This window comes from Molossus molossus, unplaced genomic scaffold, assembly GCF_014108415.1.
Source record: "Molossus molossus isolate mMolMol1 unplaced genomic scaffold, mMolMol1.p scaffold_m16_p_12, whole genome shotgun sequence".
Taxonomy (NCBI): domain Eukaryota; kingdom Metazoa; phylum Chordata; class Mammalia; order Chiroptera; family Molossidae; genus Molossus; species Molossus molossus.
The window spans coordinates 46,377,047-46,399,924 of NW_023425347.1; the positions used below are offsets into that span (position 1 = coordinate 46,377,047).

At 36.1% G+C, this 22,878-nt stretch overlaps 1 protein-coding gene and 1 non-coding gene across 2 annotated transcripts in view; both read left to right on the plus strand.

The window, feature by feature from the left end:
* Positions 1-22,878, plus strand: part of SLC44A5 (solute carrier family 44 member 5) — a 305,936-nt gene that overhangs the window by 35,058 nt on the left and 248,000 nt on the right. The gene's annotated exons all lie outside the window — the stretch shown is intronic.
* On the plus strand, positions 22,574-22,676 carry LOC118627352. The gene has a single exon (XR_004959108.1). It is a non-coding gene; the product is annotated as a U6 spliceosomal RNA (small nuclear RNA).

Genomic DNA, 22,878 nt, shown 5'->3' on the forward strand with positions numbered 1-22,878 from the left:
AAGCATGATTTATTTTCACACTGCTGTTGGCACTTTGGACCAGTGCAATTTTGCATGGCTGCTTAAAATTACCACAAGAAAAACAATACATGTTCTGCTTTTAACTGTAGCTGGAATTGACCTTTTCTTCTGTAGACTCAGTCTCAGACCTTTGAAAAGTAAAGGCATTTGTATTGATACTTTGACTCTACTAAAATGATTTCTGAATTTCATAGAAGAACTGTAGTTACAAGTAGACTCCAGGTGACTATCATGCGTATTTTTATTATAACGAGTGCTAAGATAACTCCCGCACCTTTTAATTTTGTATAAGTTGGTGCTCTAATCATCAGGCACTTCTGGTGCCATGGCATTCTGTTTTTCTCCCCGTTCTCAGAGGCCCCGGACACTGATTTCAGAAGTGCCTCATTACTGCATAATGTCCCTGGTTCATTGTCATGAACAGATAGCCTGAAGTGGAAGATATGCTATTTAAAGACAGCGATGTTTTTCTTTCTCTCTCTTGCTCTCTCTCTCTCTCTCTCTTTTTTTTTTTTTTTACATTTGAATAATGCATCAGTGTGAAAAATAGCACCTTCAATATTTTGTTTTGGGAGCCAAATTGAATCCCACAAAATTTCAAAAGTTTTTGTCTCAAATCCTACTTTACTACTTATAAATCTCTGCCCATACCAGGTAGGGAAAGCATCTGATATTTATTTAATTGCTTTCCAGTGACAAGTATTTTGAATACATTGTATTATTTAATTTTCATAATAGCTCCTGGAGGAAGGAATTATTACCCTCATTTTATAGAAGAAAAAACTAAGAGTCAAAGAGGTTACATTATTTACAAAACTGTTAAGTGCACAGCTAGGACTTTGAACCTGGACCTGACACCAAAGGCTGTCCACCTTTCCACTCTACTGCCTGCAGGAAAGGAGAAAGAAATGTGTGCAGTGAAAATGGAAATGGCTATGGCCATCTGGAAGGACGGTTCTGCCAAGTTCTAATATGAAAAGTGCTAGACCTTGTTATGGAAACATTAACATAAGATTGAACCCCCTGATAGAATGATCCCACTCCTATAGAATATACTATGATATAAATGTTTGTTCTGAGTTTTGTTTCCATACCCTAGGGTACAGTATTGGGCATAATTATTGCTGTTGTAACTTTGTACATTAATGGCAATTTTGTGAGGGAGGTGAATTTTCCTATTTAGCAAGAGCTTGATTGTTCTCTCTAGACTTCCCTTAATCTCCTGCTGAGATCTTGTTAAACATTTTGAGGATGAATTAATCAGTGTTTTGCATCCTTTCAATAATGTGAATGCTTTTTTTTTTTTTTTTTAGCATAATTTAATGTGAGACTGTTCAGATGGAAATAGACAGAAAGACTCTCTCAGTCCTGGTCTGGAAAAATGGGCTGGCTTAGTGATGCTCATGGGTAGGCAACCTCATCCAGGTTTAACCAGAGGTAGAGACTTCAGGTAAACATTTGTAATGGACAACAATTTATAAATAATAAGTAAACATTCATTCTCTCTTTTTTTTTTATCCTCACCTGAGGACATTTTTTTCATTTTTTGTTCAGATTGAGTGGGAAGGGGAGAGAGAGGGAGAAACATCGATGTGAAAGGGACACATTGAGTGGTTGCCACCCTCACAACCCAACCAGGGCCAGGGATAAACCGTATCCATAGTATGTGCTCTTAGCGGGAACCGAACCCGGGTCTCTCTGGACCACAGGCCAATGCTCTAACCACTGAGCAAAACCGGCCAGGGCAAACATTTGTTCTCTTATTCTCAAAATTGAAATTTCTTCTGGGGGTATTATGAGGGGGAGGTGGTCCATTCACAAAATCCCTAAGCTTTCGGTAGTGCCTAGTGATGCTCGAAAATCACCCCCGTAGATCACTTCAGCATAAAATTAGAATGCTCAATTTGAAACCCATTCTCCCAAAAGGAGAAACATCTCTAATTTTCCTGTAGAGGCTGACAGTAGTTCTGCTTCTTTGAGTTTAGTGTTAGGAGATTATGGTACTCGTCATGTTGTTCCTGGGTCAAGATAATCAATCAGCATATTACAGCTTATAAGGAGAAGCCAGCATGTATTTGGATAGTGTTCTGATTTATGAGGTGAAAATATATTTTGATATCTTTGATGGCAAGAATCTTTCAGTATACTTTCACATCATTTAAATACATACAGACATGGCTAATAAACCAATATTTTTTTTCTATATGCTACAGGGTACGGATTTTAAATTTCAGCAGTATAATTAAGATTTTTGCCTTATGTTCTCTATTACTAATTTGAATATTTTTCAATCAAACTTTTCAAAGACAGTTGTTATGATTTGATTTGAAACAGTGGGAAAGCATAAGCTGTTTGTGTGATTTTCAGATGTCTGTATGACAACTGAAAAAGTCAAATGCTTTGATATACAATGTAATGGAACAATTGTGTAATTTTCAGTTATTATATGGCTTAGGATGATGAGTTCACATGCATATAAACATTTCTCTTATATTTTATATCAAATGATTCTGACTTTCTTTTCTTATAGAGACTTTAAAATTTTTTCAGACCCATATGTAAAACCATATTCTAAATTATTTGTTTAGCTGTTTTACATATATATATTTACATATATGATATGCATATAACATATATTATATTACAGTATTGGTTCATTTATTCTTAACTAATCCTTTGGCTATCACTTAAAATATTTTATAAAAATAATTTTTCCAAATAGTATTAAAGATAATATCAGAACTGGGATAACAGAGTAGAAAATTCCATTCAAGATCTTGGAATTCAGAGTAGGTAGAACAGACAAACTACTTCTTTCACAGAATGGTTTCGAAATAAAGCCCCTGCTGTTTAAGTGTGCCACATTTATTCATTTTAAAAATACTCATCTATACTTATCATCATCATTTTATACTTTTCTAAAATGTTAATGAGTTGGTTAGGCAATTGGTCCTGAACTGTTAACCTCAACAACTGCTTAACTTAGTTTTACATCTCCCACAAAAACTATCCCTGAGATATTACTGTGAAACTCTATTTACATCCCAATTTTTTTTTTCACTGTCCTACCAAAGCAAGGATTCCTTTATTTGCATACTTTTATGAACAGTTCTTGTATAAAACTATACTATGCTAAACTATACAAGCTTTATGATATTCACGTATACGTAATCTACATTCTAAATGCCACAGATTCTAATTATTGTCAATCAAAGAGAAAAAAATAATAGAAGTTTCAGTAGTTGAAAAGGACTCAAACTAGTGTCAAAACAGACAAAAATATTTAAACATAAGATATAAGTATATTTAGAAAACCTTACAGTATTTTCCTGTGAACTGTTTTATTAGTTTTTTGCATATTAAGGATTAATATGATATCTTGATAGCTAGAATAAAGTTTATAAGCAAAAAATTATAGACAGCCCTGGCCAGTTTGGCTCAGCGGTTAGAGCGTCGGCCTGTGGTCCGGAGAGACCCGGGTTCGGTTCCCGCTAAGGGCACATACTTCGGTTGCAGTTTGTCCCCGGCCTTGGTTGGTCGTGAGGGTGGCAGCCACTCGATGTGTCCCTTCACGTCGATGTTTCTCTCTCTCTCTCTCCCTTCCTCTCTCTCCCTCCCACTCTATCTGTACAAAAAATGGAAAAATATCCTCGGGTGAGGATTAAAAAAAAAAAAAAAATTATAGACAACTAAGAGAAGTGAGTGGTATCACTCATTTGATAGAGAAATAGACTGTGGGAGGATACAGATCTTGAGTTGGCAGAAAGTAAAGATTAAGGAAAACTTTCACTCAAGTTAGAACAGCAAAAACTACAAAAAACCACCTTAGCAGTTACTTTAAAATTCTGTATTATAAAAATAATTGAAAAATTATGCAAAAATGGTGGTATAACTTTTGGAATTATTTCTAAAGAAAGTAAAAATAAGAATTTAAAAACATTTTTCATAGAGGCGATGATGGGGGAGGCACAGAGAAGAAAGATAATATGAATAAAAATGGAAAATAGTCTCATATAACTATCTAAAAAGAAGCTATCTATAAAAATTTTATTAAAAGATCTTAAAGTTGTGTTTGTTATAATTACATTAATTTTTCTCTTGATAAAAGGTAACTTGTAGTTCCATATAGAATTTTCTCATTTCCCCTCTTCCAATACAAATTAGATTATAGCCATCACTTCATGGTAAAATAAAATACTAATAAGCAATAAATGTAAAATAACCATAGTATGACAATAAATAATAACCTCAAACATTTTTGTTCACTATATTTGTGAAAATGCAAAATCTTATTCTGCATACAGTAGAGATAGATCTTGATTTTTGTGATATAATCACCTACAATATTGGAATATTGAGCCCTATAGTATTGGATGTTATAGTTGCTGGAGTTATAGTAGTGAAAAATGCCATCACGGTTCTCATAGTATTTACATTCCCCTAAGTGAAGAAAGACAATTAAAAAAAAGAGACAACTGCATGTAAAGTATGCCAATTTGTATTAAATATATTGAAAAAAAATTAAGCAGGGTAAGAGCAATTTTATAGGATAAGAGTAAGTTGAACAAATTACTCTAGAATAGCTTCATTGTAATGAAATATTTATACTCTCTCCTTTAGTATTATCAAGAAATTCACTAGTAATAAACTGATGGTATACTGTAATGCTCCATGTCTAATTACACATAATTCATTTCCCCACCTTTTCATGTATTATAAAGAACAGATTATGATTCTAGTAAATTTGGATCATGCAGAAAAATATTTCAGATAAAAGTAATCCATAGAAATAAAAACTGACGTATCGTTTGCTTCTAGAAACCACAACTAAATAGCTAGCAGAGTGTTGAATTAACTCATGGACAGATGTGTGGGAGTCTTGAAGCAAAGTAGTTTTAATCAGAGGTGATTTTTAACCCTAGTAAAATTTTTACATCAGGTGTAAATAGGGTTGAGTACAAAATTTATTATCAATCTGGTTTTTGTTTTGGTCACTAAAAGTATGCATAAAAAATGTAACTAAATTAGAAATCTGAAGAAGGTATAGGTTCATTTGTCAATATAGTAGTGATTTCATAGTAGGTAATAAACATTTTTAAAGATAATTTTTAATTTTTCAATTACAGTTGACATACAATATTATATTAGTTTCAGGTGTACAACACAGTGATTAGCCATTATGTAACTTAATAAGTCATCATCCTGATGAATTTTGCATCCATCTGACACCATGCATAGTTACTACAGTATTATTAACTACATTCCCTATGCTGTACTTTACATCCCCACAATGATTCTGTAACTACCAATTTGTACATCTTAATCCCTTCACCTTTCACCCATCCCACAACCCCCTTCCCATCTGGCAACCACCAAAATGTTCTCTGTATCGATGAGTCTGTTTCTGTTCTGCTTGTTTGTTTATTTCAGATTCAATTGTTGATAGATATGTATTGATTGTCATTATTCATATATTTTAAAAATTCTTTTTCTTTCTTCTTCTTTATAAAGATGACCCTTTAACATTTCATGTAATACTGGTTTGGTGGTGGTAAACTCTTTTAGGTTTTTTTTTTCTGAGAAGCTCTTTCTATGTCCTTTGATTCTAAATCATAGCTTTGCCAGGCAGAGTAATATTGGTTGTAGGTCCTTGCTTTTAATCACTTGGAATATTTCTTGCCACTCCCTTCTGGCCTGCAAAGTTTCTGTGGAGAAATCTGTTGACAGTCTTATGGGAGTTCCCTTGTAGGTAGCTAACTGCTTTTCTCTTACTCTTTCTAAGATTCTCTCTTTGTTTTTAACCTTTAGCATTTTAATTATTACATGTCTTGGTGTGGACCTCTTTGGGTTCATCTTGTTTTGGACTCTGCTTCCTGGACTTGAATGTCTGTTTCCTTCCCCTTGTTAAGAAAGTGTTCCATCATTATTTTTTCACATAGTTTTTCAACTCCTTGCTCTCTCTCTTCTCCTTCAGGCACCCCACAATGTGAAAGTTGGTATGACTGAGGTTGTCCCAAAGGCTTCCTATCTAATCCTCATTTTGGAGGATTCTTTCTCTCTTTCTTTCTTTTCTTCTTCTTCTTCTTTTTTTTTTTTTTTTATTGTTCTGATCTGGTGTTTTCTGCTTTCTTATCTTCCAAATCTCTGCTTCATCTACTCTACTGTTGATTCCCTGTAATATATTCTTTGTTTCAGTTAATATATTATTAATTTCTGACTGGTTCTTTTTTTATGTTTTCTTGTTCCCTTTTTATGTTTCCTATCTCTTTGTTGAAGTTGTCACTAAGTTTACCTATTCTCCCCCTAAGTTCACTGAGTGTACTTATAACCAGTGTTTTGAACTCTGTATCTAGTAGATTGCTTGTCTCCATTTTGTTTAGTTATTTTTATGGAGTTTTGTTCTGTTCTTTCATTTGGGACATATTTCCTTGTCTCCTCATTTGGCAGACTTCCTGTGTTTCTTTAAGTGTATTAGGTAGAGCTGCTATGTCTCCTGGGCTTGGTAGAGTGGCCTTATGTAGTAGGTGTCCTGTAGCATCCAGAGGCACAGCCTCTTCTTCACCCAAACTAGGTACTATAAGTGTGCCTCCTATGTGGGCTGTGTAACCCTCCTGTTGTAGTTGAACTTTGATTGTTATTGATACATCAGTGGGAGTGATTTACCCCAGGCCAATCAGCTACAAGGATTAGTTCTGACCACTGTGGACAATCAGCTGTGCAGGGGTCTACCCCACAGAGCAAGGCCTACTTCAGTGGGGCTCTGGTGCCTGCTGAGTTTGACCCTTGAGTGTATCACTTGTGGAGGTAGTATGTCAACATGGTCTGAAGCCCTTCACCAGGTGTGCTGCCTCTTGAGCCTCCCAGGAGGTACAGACCAAGTCAGCCACCACCTGTGTTTTGCCCTGGGCCACCTGGTATGAGCTACAAAGCAATCTTCATATGGCTGCTACTTTTGCTGAGCTTGGAGGTGCTCAAGCTATGAACCACGGCTGGCTGCCACCAGTACTGGGCCTGGGGCCATTAAGCCAGAGGTACAGGGCATGCAGAGGCCAGATGCCACTTTTATTTTGAGAGAGATTTTAAGAAAGTCTGAAGCATGAACAAGGCAGGCCTTAATAAACATTTTGGAAGATAGTAGCCTGTTTAAGTAAGTGGAAACTGAGGTTATTTCCATTTCTGGAGGCATTTACTGAGTCTTGGGTCACAGGAAGGTAGGGGATCAAATCACCTTAGATAAAACTTTGGTGGGACAACAGAAACCAGCCAAAATGTTAAAAACTATTTTTGTATAACTTTCTTTTTCAAGATATAATTAACACACCACACCATTCACCCATTTTAAATGTTCAATTTTTCTTTTAGTGTATTCACAGGATTGTGCAACAATCATTACAATCTAATTTTAGAACATTTTGTCCCCCCATTAAAGAAGCCCCTATTCTATTGACAATCACTCCTCATCCCTCCAAATTCTTCTAATCCTAGGCAATCACTTACTTAGTTTATATTTCTATAGTTTCACCTATTCTGGACACTTTATTCAGTCATTTTATGGACAAATAATATTCCATTTTGCTTATCCATTCTCTAGTTGATGGGCATTTGGGTTATCTCCACTTTTTTACATTTTGGCTATTGTAAATAAAGCTTCTATAAACACATGTGTACACTTTTTCTGTGGACATATATTTTCATTGGGGGGGGCAGTATATATATACCTAGGAGTGGAATGCTGGGTCATATGGAAACTCTATGTTTACTTTTTTGAAGAACTGTTGAACTGTTTCTCAAGATGACTGCATCATTTTTCATTCCTCTCAGCCACGTGCGAGGGTTCCAATTTCTCCATATCCTCACTGGCATTTATATTGTTTGTTTCTTCTTATAGCCATCCCAGTGGATGTGAAGTGATACCTCATTGTGGTTTTGATTTGCATTTTCCTGATGACTAATGATGTTCAACATCTTGTCATGTGATTATTGGCTACATGTAGATCTTTAGAGAAATGTCTCTTCAAATCTTTATTCACTTTTAAATTGGGCTGTTTGTCTTTTCATTTCAGAGTTGTAAATTTCTTTGTAAGTTCTGGATACAAGTCATTTATCAGATATATGATTTGCAAATATTTTCTCCCATTCTGTGGGTTGTCTTTTTAACTTCTTGATTGTATCATTTGCAGAACAAAAGAAATTTTAATGTTGATTAAATCCAGTTTATCTAGTCTTTCTTTTTTTATTTATGTTTTGATGTCATGTAATAAATATTTGAATATGTAGTCAATAAACACTGCGCTAGGCACTATACAAGAGCTAAGCATGAGTGAGTACAGGGATTAGCAACTTTGATGAAGTTACATCTTAAATCATCATGAATAATTTTATTATATTTGAAAGGATGTTTAAGGACAAGAGGCTAATGTTCATAAAACTAGAGTGATTTGAAGTGGTCCGATCAAGCCACTCAGTAGATGGGCGAATGGGAATGCAATGAGGTAGTGGCATTTTAGGACCAGGAAGATTTCCTTCCCCTTCCTCCCAATCACCTCTTAAATTCTTAAAGTATTTTTAAAAATATTTTTCCATAAGTACTTCCCTCTTAAGGGTGTGGCAATGAAGTTTAACCCTGGTCCTGGATGTGCAAATAATCACTTTTATGTTATGTACTCTATTAATTACTTAATTTAATTTTCCTAAGCTCCCACACCCAACTCCTCCACCAACTCACTCCATAAAATTTTGTCTCTACCTATTTCTCTGCTGTTTCAGAAACCTGGTTCTATCTAAAGAACACCTTCCCATGGAGCTTCCTAGAGTGGGTGCTTCTCATTCTTTTCTGCTCCATGTATCACAGATCTCTCTAATTTCATTTGAGTTGTGTGCTCTTTGGAAACCACCCCCTATCCTTTCTGTGTACTATGATTGACTAACATTTTTGTTACTCTCTCATGCCTATCAAGGCTTTAGCATCTTGCTCACAGATTTCCCCTCAAACTTGAGACTATTCTTCTAGGTGTCTTCATTTGTATATTAACCACTTACTTCTTCTTTACTACTTCCAATGGTTCCCGATTTTCTACTAGGTCAGATTCAAACTCCTCAGAATAGTACTCAGTGCTCCAAACCTAACTGTCTGACATTATTATACCCAGTGCTTGGTGCTAACTGACCATAAGAGCCAGAGCTATCCTTTTTGTGACCCTACCAACTACCACAGCCTGTGTGCATTTCCAGCCCTGTGTGGTTCCCAGCATTTAAATTGTTCTGCTCTTCTTTTACTTATATTCTGTTCTTCATGTAGCACTCTATTTCACTTCTTTCTTTTCCTTGACTGCTTATCACTATTTCCTATTGCACTTGTTTGAGCAAGACTATTAATATGTGTAGGAGCTGTTTATTTACTATATATAGTTTCTAATACTCTGTACAGTTCAATTTAACACTAAGAATATACACTTATATTTTCTCATGCTTACATGTTTGTAAGACTTTTCTTCTCAGTAGATAACCAGATTATTGTAAGTCGTTACATATCAATGAGCAGTTAGTGTTTATACACTGACTTCCTTTGGAAATCTTGAGTCCATCAGTGACTAATTTTTTGTTTTTTTTAAAATAAGATTTCACTTAAAAAAAATTTTTTTTTCTTTATTGATTTGAGAAAGAGAGGAAGTGAAAGGGAGAGAGAGAGAGAAACATCGATGAGAGAGAACATTGCTTGGTCGCCTCCTGCAAGCCCCACACTGGGGATTGGGCCCACAACCTGGCCATGTGTCCTGACCGGGAATTGAACTGGCGACCTCTTGGTGCAAGGGTCGATGCTCAACCACTGAGCCACACTGGCCAGATGGCTTGAGTTTTATTTAATAGAAATAATAATAAAGTACTTTATCATTTGTTGATTTGGGGGGATATGGGTGAGTAGGATCACTCTGCATATTCCTTCTCTCTGGATAAATTTGATATTTCACATAAATGTGTTTTATTTAAATCAGACAGTGTTGGTTTTATGACAGTGAATCAATATTGAAGTCTCAGGACTTGAAAACAAGATATCACAGAATTGATAATAATAGAAAATTATATATCGTTCATACCTTGTAGTTCTATATGAAAGTTTGAGGATTCTCTAAACATAACCTTTAATTTTTTTTCTTTTTAAAAAGAAGTGAACCAACCAACAGTATTAAGACAGTATATATGTATTCCTTTTTTTTAAGAGTGGAATGACAAATCAATAGTGTGCAAGTGCTTTGCTTCTAGATGACAAAGATCAGTGAACTGTGCTTGTCTTGAATATCCACTTCAGTTGGTTTTAGTGCAATGTGATATCTATGCTAGTTTACAGGCAGCATTCTGAAATCTCCAACAGAAAATAACGAATATGTGTCTGTAACCAACACAACTGATCTTTGGTAAAGTAATTTGAAAATTTGTGTTACATTTGAACAATTGACAAAACTTTAAATAGTATGTTTTTAGATTCTCTCAGGCATAAGCTCTGCAGTGTACTTGCTATTACTTGAGCATCTTGCTCAACTCTGTTGCTATTTACTTCTTAAAAAGTAATAAAAATGAAAAATGTGAAGGAAACAAACCAGAATTACAAGGATATTTGTTGTGCCATTTACATACATCTGCTATAACACTTATCAAACAGTCATAATTAGATTGTGAATTTTTTCTTTTTTGAGGGCAAAAACTAAGCTTTATTTTATTTCTGAACCTAGCACACAAAATGCATGGGTCATAGTAGGTGCTCAATAAATGGTTGCTGAATTTACCCTTGTTTTTGGAGTGGGCTAATATGGAATGAAGCTTTAATATTTAGACTGAAAATGAAATCTTTTTTTTTTTTTTTTTTATCCTCACCCGAGGATATTTTTCCATTTTTTGTACAGATAGAGTGGGAGGGAGAGAGAGAGAGAGAAACATCGACGTGAAGGGACACATCGAGTGGCTGCCACCCGCACGACCAACCAGGGCAGGGGACAAACTGCAACCGAAGTACGTGCCCTTAGCGGGAACCGAACCCGGGTCTCTTCGGACCGCAGGCCCACGCTCTAACCGCTGAGCCAAACCGGCCAGGGCTGAAAATGAATTCTTAATGTTTGACTCATTGACAAAAATTTGTATATTAATAGATTTGTAAATAACAATGACCACTTATCACATTTTATACTTGAAAAAAATGTTTTTCACATCTACTGAAGTCTTCAGCAAGGAAATGACATCCATTTCAATTGACCAGAGTACTGGTTACGTACTATGTACGTAATAAATATGTATGGGCTTGATCTCATAGCTGGAGATGAATAGAGTGTGCTTTGGATTTCAGTCATGTGGAAACATTTAAGCCTTCTAAATATGAACCATGTCCTTCTTTCCTCATTTGAAATCTTCATTTTCTTAGAGATGATATTCTGCCTATCTTGCCTCATATTCACACCCAGATAACACTTGAAGAATGTGAAAATTACCAGAGATATATGAGACATTTCTAGATATATGAGACATTAAAGAACTTGTATAAATCATAGAGAAACACAACAGGCAAGGCTATTCAGATAGCAAATATGTGAAGTTCAGCTATAGTCATCATTTCCCACCCCTCCCCTTCCCATACTCACTTCTTCCACTTTAAGAAAAATAGAAACGAATGTGTTCTTTAACAAATGCCTACATGCTTTCTGAGGCACACATACCAATCCATGTTGCTCAGGATCAAATTTCTTCCCTTTGCTTGGCATATTAAGATGTCTTTGGAAGAATTTATGGAGAACTTTATTCATATAGCATCATACTTCACAGGTTTGGGAAATAATCTAGATCAAATCCTGACTCTATCTGTTAGTAACTGTGGCAGAAATTAGTGCTCCTCTGGCCTCCCATCTACAACTCTTTTCTTCTTGTAACTTTGACTGTTTGAGACTGACTCAGACTGTCTTGTTTTCTAACCCTTTGTCCTAGATAACCACTGATCTGATTTATATCAATATAAAGTTGTCTGCTTTAAACTTTCAAACAAATTAAATTATTCAGTGTGTACTCCTTTGTGTTCACTTTCAGTTGACATAGTATCTGTGAGGTTCAAGCATATTACATTGATTTGTCCTTCTAATTGTAGTTGTTTAGTCCATTTACATTTAGTATGATTATTGAAATGTTTGGGCTTAGGTATACTATCCTGCTATTTTCTTTATGCTGTTTCTTATGTGTTTTGCTCCGTTGCTCCTTTCTCCTCACTTTTGGGTTGATTGAATATTTTTGTATGTTTTATTTTATTTTCTCTATTGGCTTCTTAGCTATACCTTTATTATTCTCTTTTTAGTGGTTGATCTAGGGTTTACAATCTGTGTCCTTAACATAACATAATCTATCGAAAGACAATATTCTACCTTTTGGTATTTCCTACTTTCTTTTCACACATCCCACTTCTCATTTCACAAATATAATAATGTTGATCAGTATTATTCCATTACACCCTCTCCCAAATTTACTTTTTCATTTAAAACCACTCAAATGACTGCCCTTTTGTTTTTTTTCCCTGGTACCAAATAACTCCTAACGTGGCCTTTTAAATCCATTATGTTTTGGGCTTTGTCCACATCTCTAACCCCATCTATTGCCACTTCAACTCCAGGAATACTGATTTTCTCATAATCTTTGAAATACATCTTGATGTTTCATGCCTCTGCGTCTGTCTAAAATATGCATCCCCTTGTGCCATTTTAAGACTTTTTCTGAGGAATTTTATGTCTGTGAAATTTTTCCTGACTCCTCTTTTCCAGGAAGAATGAATCATTAACCATTCTCTACTCTGTTCTACTTCTGTGCCTTATATCAGATGCCTCTCATGCACCACTTCAAATATTCTTTGCTCGACCTTATTCCAGCCACAATCACAATGACAATTTCTGTGAAGATGCTGTCCATCTTTATGCAGGGGCAACCTGACAGTGCCCTTCCTCAGGCTTGTGCAGTTTCCCTCTCACTCCCACACTCTACCCCCAAGGAATACTTACTTGATGGTGAGGTAGCATGGGATACTGCTGGGATTTTGCTCAGCACTCAAGCATGTGAAACCCAGAAGTGACGAGGAGTTAATGCTTGGGGGAGGAGGGTGCTCTTGACCAATGAAGAACAGAGTAATGGATACATGCTTCCTACTTTCTTTCCCTTGGAGTTTGTCATGACGGTTCTATCAGAATGAATTCCCAGCCGTCTGTATGGGTAGCCAGTCACCTCAATAGTGAACCATGGCTTGACTCTCCTTCCTTTCCTCCTTTGCTCTCTCTTCCCTCACTCTTATTCCCTAAATCACACTCTTTTGTCTTAGGCTCTATATTCTGGGGAACCCAGGCTGAGAATACATTTATTGCCTTGATAACATTGAATTGTAATTATTTAAATGTCTGTTGGTTCCTCCAGACCAGTGATTTTTCAAACATCTTAGAGCAGTAATATAGCAAACCCCTAAATATAAAACTGGTAAAAGTAGAGCAAATCTGATTGAAATGAGAATGAGAGCAGAGGCTTTGAAAAGCAAAAACAATATACTAATTAAGCTATGAACTTTAAGAGAGTTAGAAAAAATGTCTTATTAATCTTTGACTCCTAAGAACCTGATACAGTGGCTGACTTGTAGCAGATGATCTATAACATTTGTTAGACTGTACTAAAAATGGAGGGAAACTAAAGTCTATAAAATATGAATAATTTTACTTAGAACACAGTGATTATGGATAAAGGAAGAAACAAAACAGAAATATAGTTCTAGAAAAGTGAGGTTTAGTAGAAAAGGCCTTTTCCGTAAGCTCAAGTTTTTCTATTCTTGATTTGGTGTATAATTTTCAAACTGTTGTACTGGTTTCTGCTGTATGCCAGCAGTAATATGTTGCAATAAAATTTTTAAAAATTCTCCAATTTATTAAATTGTTTAACAAAAAGAAATGAAAAGTATGGGAAAGTTATCATTTATAATTTTTTATCGTCACAAATGTGGAATGGGTGAAATAGAAAGCTAATTTCTAGAAAGTAAATATACCACTATAAAACCAAAGAGCCGCAAATGGAAGCTTCTCTAATGTATTGTGATTACAATCAATATTGAAAGGTGTCATCATTTATGAAAAGTGACAGAAACTCCAGGGGGATAAATTTGTCAAATTAGTTATTGTGAGCAAGGTTTTCTGAACATTCAGAGGTAGGGAATAAAGCCCAAAGGGAAAAACCTGGTCAGGAATATATACTCTAAAAAAATTAGATGGGTATAATTTTGTATGAATGAAGTATTTTTTTCATTGATCCACCAACCCACCCACTCACTCACCCGTCATAATAGTGTTGAGGTTAGCATAGCTTGCATTCGTGTCTATTCATTACCATCAGTCAATACATTTTTTGTCAATCATCTTTCTTTAAACCAGAACTTTAAATTTTATGAATAGCAAGTTAATGACTGAATTTTATTTTCTTTATTGTAAAAATTGAGCTTCTTTATGATATTTGTGAGCAAAATGTAGCCTTAAAATATATCTATCGAAGGATTCGACATAAATGCCAGTAACACATACTTTGTGCTAAGTCCTGAAGAATCAGTGGTGAAATAGTTTATAGATATGAGAGATGGAAGACATTACAGAATGGGCCGAGAAGGCATAGTTACTGACTAATGACACCGTCATGTAGAAAGCTTAAGTGACTTGCCCAAGATCACAGAGCTTATAAGTTATTCCTCAGAATATATAGTATTTTTAGATATTATTATTTTTTTGCAGTATTACTAAGTATTACTGACAGATAAACTATGAGGATAGCCAATAGCAAAAGGTAGTTGTACAAATGAGAAAACACTAAAAGAAAACTCTTTGAAAAAGGGGGAGTTAGGGATAAATTGGGGTGGAGTGGGGAAAAAATGTGAGGACCATTTCAGTTCATCTGGAAATTTTCCAAACTAAGATTTTTTCCCCTGTTGAGTTGCATATGATTTAAAAAATAAAAATGATAAACTAATGACAGTTTATTGAGAGTCTCACATATGCCAGGCACTTTAACATATATGAACTCATTGAATATTCGCAACTTTTCTGTAAAATATTGTGCTGTTAAATCTGAATGGCAGTTCCAGCCTGGTGTCCAGTGTACGTGTCATTACTTACTGATTGTCGTTGTCCAGAGCTGGACCCACAGCTCTCAGGTTCCGAACCGGGTTACTATGTGGTCGCTCAGAAGTGAACCGGCCCAGGCAAACCGATTCCTTCTAACCAAATTTTCAAGAGTCTGATTATAAATGAGAACATCAATGTACAAGTCTCTGAAAAAATTAACTTCCACAAAGACTAGAATAGTCATGTCAGCTTGTCAGCCCATTTTATTCCCTGTGGGAAAGAAAGCTTGGGAAATAAAATTACAGGCAGAAGGATGCCAAAGAAGTACAAAGGTTGAAGAAAGAGAGTTAGATGCTTTTAATTAGGAAATTGTCATTCGGTTATTGGAACCCAGTGTGCCTTCTCTACCATGGGACTTCACCTGTCTGCCTAAGGGATCTGAACATTATTTCAACCAGGCAGGTCTTTCTGTTAATGTGTCTCAAATCACGGCCAGCTGAGGACTCAGCTGTAGCAAGACAGAGAAGATTGGGAGTGTGGTATTGGATTATAATTAGAAATTTGAAGCAAAGCTTTAAAGTTTCAAAATTTTATGAAATAGAAAAATGATTATGAGCAATATGAAATGTCAGCTCTGGGCTTCTTAACATGTAACAATGAAAATGCAAAATTAAAGAAAAATGTGATGCCCTGGCCAGTTTGTCTCAATGGTTAGAGTATCCGCCCGCTGACTAAAGGGTCACAGGTTCGATTCCTAGTCAAGGGCATCTAACTGGTTGCAGTTTCAAACCCAGGACCAGGTTGGGGGCATGTGCCAGAGATAACTAATCAATGTGTCTCTCTCACATTGATGTTTCTCCCCCTTCCCACCTTTCACTCTAAAAAACAATGAAGAACAGAGAACCCGGAAATTAACCCAAGACATTATGCTCAATTAATATTTGACCAAGGTGGCAAGAGCAAACAATGGAGTAAAGACAACCTCTTAAATAAATGGTGTTGGGAAAATTGGACAGCTACATGCAAAAAAAAAAAAAAAAAAAAAAGAAAGAAAAGAAACCAGACCATCAACTTATACCATACACAAGAATAAACTCAAAATGGATAAAAGACTTAAATGTGACTCATGAATCCATAAAAATCCTAGAAGAAAATGTAAGCAACAAAATTTTGAACATCATACACAGCAGAATTTTCATTGATACATCACCTAAGGCAACAGAAACAAAGGAAATAATGAACACATGGAACTACATCAAACTCAAAAGCTGCTGCACAGCAAAAGAAACAACCATCAAAATGGAAAAGGAACCCACTGTATGGAAGAACATCATTGCCAATGATACATCAGATAAGGAGTTAATTTCCAAAATACATAGAGTGCTCATACAACCCAACAAAAAGAAGACAAAAAAAAAAACAATTAAAAAATGGGCAGAGGAACTAAATAGGCACCTCTCCAAACAGGACATACAAATGGCCAAGAGACATATAAAGAAATGTTCAACATCACTAATCATCAGAGAGCTGCAAATTAAAACAGTAATGAGGTATCACCTCACACCTGTCAGAATGGCCACCATCAACAAATCATCAAACAACAAGTGTTGGCGAGGGTGTGGAGAAAAGGGGACTCTAGTACACTGCTGGTGGGAATGCAGACTGGTGCAGCCATTATGGAAAACATTATGGTGTTACCTCAAAAACTTAAAAATTGAATTGCCATGTGACCCAGTGATCCCACTTCTAGGAATATACCCTAAGAAGCCTGAAACACCAATCAGAAAGAATATATGTACACCCATGTTTATAGCACCATTATTTACAATAGCTAAGATCTGGAAACAGCCCAAGTGTCCATCAGTAGACGAATGGATATAAAAGCTGTGGTACATATACACAATGGAGTATTATGCAGCTGCAAGAAAGAAAGATCTCTTATCCTTTGAGATGACATGGAGGGACCTGGAGAGTATTATCCTAAGCAAAACAAGCCAAGCAGAGAAAGACAGATATTACATGATCTCACTTATTTGTGGAATATAATGAACATAACAGTCTGAGGAACAGGGTAGACCCAGAGACATACAAATAGGGTACAGACTGACAACCCTCAGAAGAGGGGGTGGAGGGAAGGGAAGAGATAAACCACAGAACTTATATGCATGTACACTTAACTGATGGACATGGTCAAGAAAGCTGGGGATGGGTTGGGGGGATGGACAGGAGGGTGTCAATGGGGAAAAAAGGAGAAACATCTGTAACAAAAATGAATTAATAAAAAATAAATAAAAATATAAAAATCAATGGAAAAATGTTCTCGAGTGAGAATTAACAAAAATAAATACACGAATAAATAAACACATAAAGAAAATTTTTGACCTATATAATTAGTAAATATCCTAAAACATTATAACCTGTGTTAATAAGGATTTTAAGTAATAGAAAAAAATTGCAAGCAATCTAATTATTCAACACTGGAAATAGTTAAAAATATATATCGATGTAGTATGACATTACTTGGACTATAAATTAAGTTTTTGAAAATTTTAAATAATCAAAATGCTTATGCTATTATATTGAATATAAGAAACTATGAACAAAAAGAATGATTTAACCTTGTCATAATATACATAGAAGGTTTTGATAATTATACTATGGTAATAAAAGATATCAGTAGGGGAGCTAGGTGAGGAGTATACAGGAACTCTCTGAACTATTTTTGCAACTTTCTCCTAAGTCTAAAATTATTTTGAAATATAAAATTGAAAAACATACATAAGAAAACTACTTCTGGGGAAAAAAAATTTAGTAGTAATTTTTATATGGTAAAATTAAGTACCTTTTTTTCCTTTTTATTTTAAGAATGCCTTTTGTTTTGTTTTTTCGGTAACAAGTTAAAACACACACACACACACACACACACACACACACCTCCCTGTAATTAGGGAAAAATGCTAAACTCAGAAGAGAAATGCCATCTACCACAATCCAATTTGTTGTTCAGCATGGCAGTTAAATATAAAACATAAGTGTGAATGCTGAAAAAAGGGTGCATATGGGTGGAGGATAAGACAGACACATGAGCTGGTTAAGAATGTATTTCACAGGTGGATGTGAAGTGTGAGAGTAGATAATAAAAGTAAGGGCTGGCAGAGATTGAGGGGGCTGCGGCATTGGGAATTTTATGTTAGCAATAAAGGACACAATGAAGTCTTCTCAAAAGAGAGTGGATACCTGCAGTATTTTATGTTAGAAGAGAATTAGACTACTTCTCTGGTTATCTAGGGAACATAAACCCTAGTAAGTTATAGGGGTATTCCCAAAAGGTTGGTTTTTGATAAGTTAAAATCATTTACTTTAGATAACCATCTTCATACTTGTTTTTATCACAGACTGCTTTCTAAGCAACTCAACTTTGCAGCGACTCAGGCCCTCTTCTGAAGACACAACCTTTTATCTTAATGACTGACCAAGGTAATCAGCTACTGAATTAAGTCCCTCTTGATCTGGGTTTTTGTGTAAAATGTTATTTGTTCAGTATTAAATAAGGACAAATAGAAAAATGACTATCCACTATGGTGTCATTAGGTGCAGTACCTGAAAAACTACAACATGTTAGACACTGTGGTTCTGTCTTTTCCTATCTCAAGACCTCTGAAGACACATGACATCCTCCTCTATGCCTGGGGGCTCCCTGTGCAGTGATTCCCGGGAAGGTGGGCGAGCAGGGGCTGTGGGCTTGTTAAAGCTTGTGCATCCCCATGCGTCCCCAAGTCAGTTTTGAAGCTGCCCCCTTTTTCCTGCATCACGCCCTCCACCTTAACAGTTATTGCTCGATATAGAATCTTGAATGTTTCTCTTGGAGGATTTTTGTTTCCAGCCCCCTCTCTCACATTGGGAAGCCACAGCTTGCTCCTAGCAAAGCAACAAGGTGTCAGCATTTGTTCCTTGGAGAGGGACCATTTGACTCCACTTTAAATTTTGACCCTGATTCCTCCTATTTCTGCCTCCATAATTAGGTTTGAAGCCCCTGGCAGGCACAGAACAGGTCTTATCCATCTTTTTTACCCTCCTCAGGCTTAGTCTTTAACTTTCAAAAAGGTAATTACTTAGTACATGTTTATTGAAAACGAATGCTATTTTCCTTAAGGACACATTTTATTCTTTCATGAAGGGAAATCTATTTCTTGCTATAAAAAAGGTAAAAGGTTACATAAGTACAAATTAAAATGGAAGCTACAGAATGTGTAGCTTCAAGCTAAGCAGCAGCTTTGCTCTTTGGCTGAGTATTTAAAAAAGATTAAAAGGTTTATTAAAAATAGAATCCACAGGTCTAATAAGACTCTTTAAAAAGGGCCCAAGGAAGTGTCTAAATCTACTAGGCTCCTGAAGGTGCAAATCCATTGTACTGTGTGGCCTGCTCCTGACAGGGACCCTGCTCCAGCGAATGTTAGGGGGATTCTGCACCCAGCCTCTGCCCTCTGAGTGTGGATTGCAATTTCTTCTCAAGTATGAAAACCGGGGAATGGCCGACATGAAGTACATTTTCTTTTATGCAAATAAACAGTGTTATTAATGTCTTCATGCCTGGGCAGATTAGTTTTTTAGATCTGTTTGCTTCTCTGTAAAAGAAAATAACAGTAATTATCTCGTAGACTGAAGTAAGGATTAAATTGACACAGTGCCCAAGGATTTTGTATATGCTGAGTAAATGGTGGTTTTTATTTTGTTCATAAATTGAGATTCAGAAGTGTGTTACAAATGAGTCAGTGTATTTGACATAAAGCTACAAAGTCTGTTTTGTGCTCCAGCTACATTGCAGCTTAGATTGGCTGATGTGAGCAGAGAGCAGGGCATTGCTACTATGTCTGCTGACGCTTTAAGGGAAAATCATTTCTTAGAACTACACAGCTGGTGTGCTCCTGGACTTTTAGAACCATAATACACTCGTAAGTCTAGTGGTACCTAGTTCTTTTTATGTTGTTTATTCAATACTTATCTCTCGTTTCTGAATATTGGTTATTACATAACCTAAAAGAAACATCACAACTTTAGCATCAGAAAGAAACCATCTTTTTCCACAGTAATATTCACTTTTTTTTTTTTTTTACTTCCACTAATTGATGCTTCTGTTGGCCTCTATTTAATGTCAAGTAGCTTGCAGGCCTTTGACCTTAAGATAATGAATGACTTTATAGCATTTATAAGTCAGACTCTGGGCTTGAGTCATTACTCAAGTCACTGTAAGGACATATACTTTTTATTTTTTCATCAAATTTTCTTTGCAGTTTAGACAAGTGCAATAAATGAAAAAGAACTACGATGATTAGAAATCTGTAATAAAAATCACAGAAAATCACAGTACAGATCTGTGATAACTTGTGGAGCTAGGAAGCCCAGCACCACCAGCGCTACCACTATCTGTAGTAAATACTCAGTAAATGTAAAATTGCCTGCAAAACTGTGCCAGGTGTCATAATACTAGAATCACACTGAGACCAGTGACCAAGAATTGCGTATATAGAATTTATAGATGGACAAAATGAAAACATTAAGGAAATATCTATATATGGGCACTGTGGCTTTTACAATACATATCTAAAGTACAAATGAAATTTTGTCATGTGGAAAAGGTCAATTATGTGACTGAAGTAGAGATTAGAGGTAAAGCTGGGAGTTTCATGTCTTGTCAGACTGATGCATAATAGGAGCAGTGTGACTATTGTTATCAGAGAATTGTCTGTGGATCACCCTTCTCTATTGCTAGTGGGAGAGGGATTCTTGGGGAGCCACTGGATTAAGCATTTCCAAAGGCCACCACGAGAGGATGAAATATGGTAAAAAGCTGTATTCTTGTGGAGTTACATTCCTCAGTGTTTAAAGTCCCATTTCCTTGCAGCCACTCCTGGAAGAGAGGCTGTTAGGGGTTCGGCAGAGCTAAAAGCAAAGCCAGCATCCAGAGTGTCTGTTCCATGGTGGAGTTAAGTCCAGTTTAGCATCAGGCTAATCAAAGTCCATTAGTCCAATGTGAGGGGTCCACACGGCTGTGGGCCACGTGGGTGAGTGCAGAGCATGAGAGCTCTCAAACCAGGAGTCACACATGGGCAGAAAGAGAGTGAGAGAGAACTCCCTTTGCTTAGAAGTTTAAATATCAAATCTGCAGGCGCATGCAGTGGACATACCTGTTCTGGCCAATGATTTGTTCCCATGTGTGACTGACAGGCAAGCACCTTCCCATGAAACCCAGACCTTACTGGGCATGCGTCTATTGTCCAGTTCCTTCTCCCAGTGATCTGCAGGGAACAGACCTGGAGAGTGTAAAACTGCAGCTTCCTGGCAAAGCTGTACAAATGACATGCCCTTATTACCTGGCCTTCCCTTTGCTCCTTTCCAGTTAATTAATAACCAGATTATTACCAGTGTCACTATGATCTCTTGAGTTAAAGCATTTTAGTTTTGGTGCCCACCAGGACAGCACATTAGAGGTAGGGAGAATGATGGCTGTTATTCTCTAGAGTGGGTTCTCCCAGGCTGACCCAGACTCTGGGAAAGCCTGGTGCTATGCCTGAAGCAAACTGAAGTCTTGTGCAACACTTCAGAATGTACCATTGGCTCCTGTGACTGTGGGGGAGTCATGGAAGGGAATGCCAATGTTTTTAGATATGTAGCTTTAGGGTACTATATGGCTTCAGAGACAACAAAGAGGAGCACCAATGCCAGAGATAACCAAGATGAGATAAGGCAAATGATTTCATACCCAATTGTGTCAGAATAATAAATTTCATCTGAAACCATTGTGAAAGAACTTCCTGTCTCCAAGTGCACATGTTAGCAACAAAGCCAGTAGATATTTAAATAGGATTTTCAAGCTGGTGGTTTACACAGACTTTATGCTTTAGTTTAAATGGGAGTCCCTTGATTCACTCTTTATTCATTTCTACAATTGAAAGGAAGTCTTTATAGTATGTCTTAAAGCACGGAGGCTTTATTTGCACTAATCCCTTAGTTTTGCTAAATGCCAATAAATACTATGCCTTACATTCACTTTTCTGTTAGGAAATTGCCTGAAAGAAAATGTTTCATTGAAAATTCAAGAAATATGTCATAAATAATATATCCAGAAGCCAAGAAGCTATCTATTTTATATCTACATCTATATCTGTATAAAGTTCTACATCTATGCCCATATCTGTATCTACCTGTATTGTCAAGTGATCACACCTTCAAACATACTGATATTATAGAAAATAGAAATTTACATGTTTAGAGTTAATAAGATAAAAAAAATCACATAAAATTAAAGACACACTAACTTAAAAAAAAAAAAAGGATGCAATAAATGAAGGTAATGGCAACAATACTTTTTTTGCACCACAAGACAAACACAGTTAATCAAGACCCATCTGTTCCTTCTTGGATTTTCCATTCTATTTCTGTAGTTGGTCTCACTCCTGTGGCACTTATAACAACACAGGAATATTACAGAGAAGATTAGCTGAGCCCCTGTGCAAAGATGATACAAATTTGTAAAGTTGTCATATTTTTGCATAGGTAATTACTTCTTTCTTTGGGTTCCCATGGCACATTGTATGTATATTAGTTGTCCTCTTACTGTATTATAATTGTTTATTTCTCTGTCCTCCTCATGAAACAGAATCCCTAAGATAAGGAAATTATCCTTAGTAGCTAGCATGGTGCCTGGCTTCTAAAAAGCACCCAGAAAATGTTTAATGAATGAATAAAATAA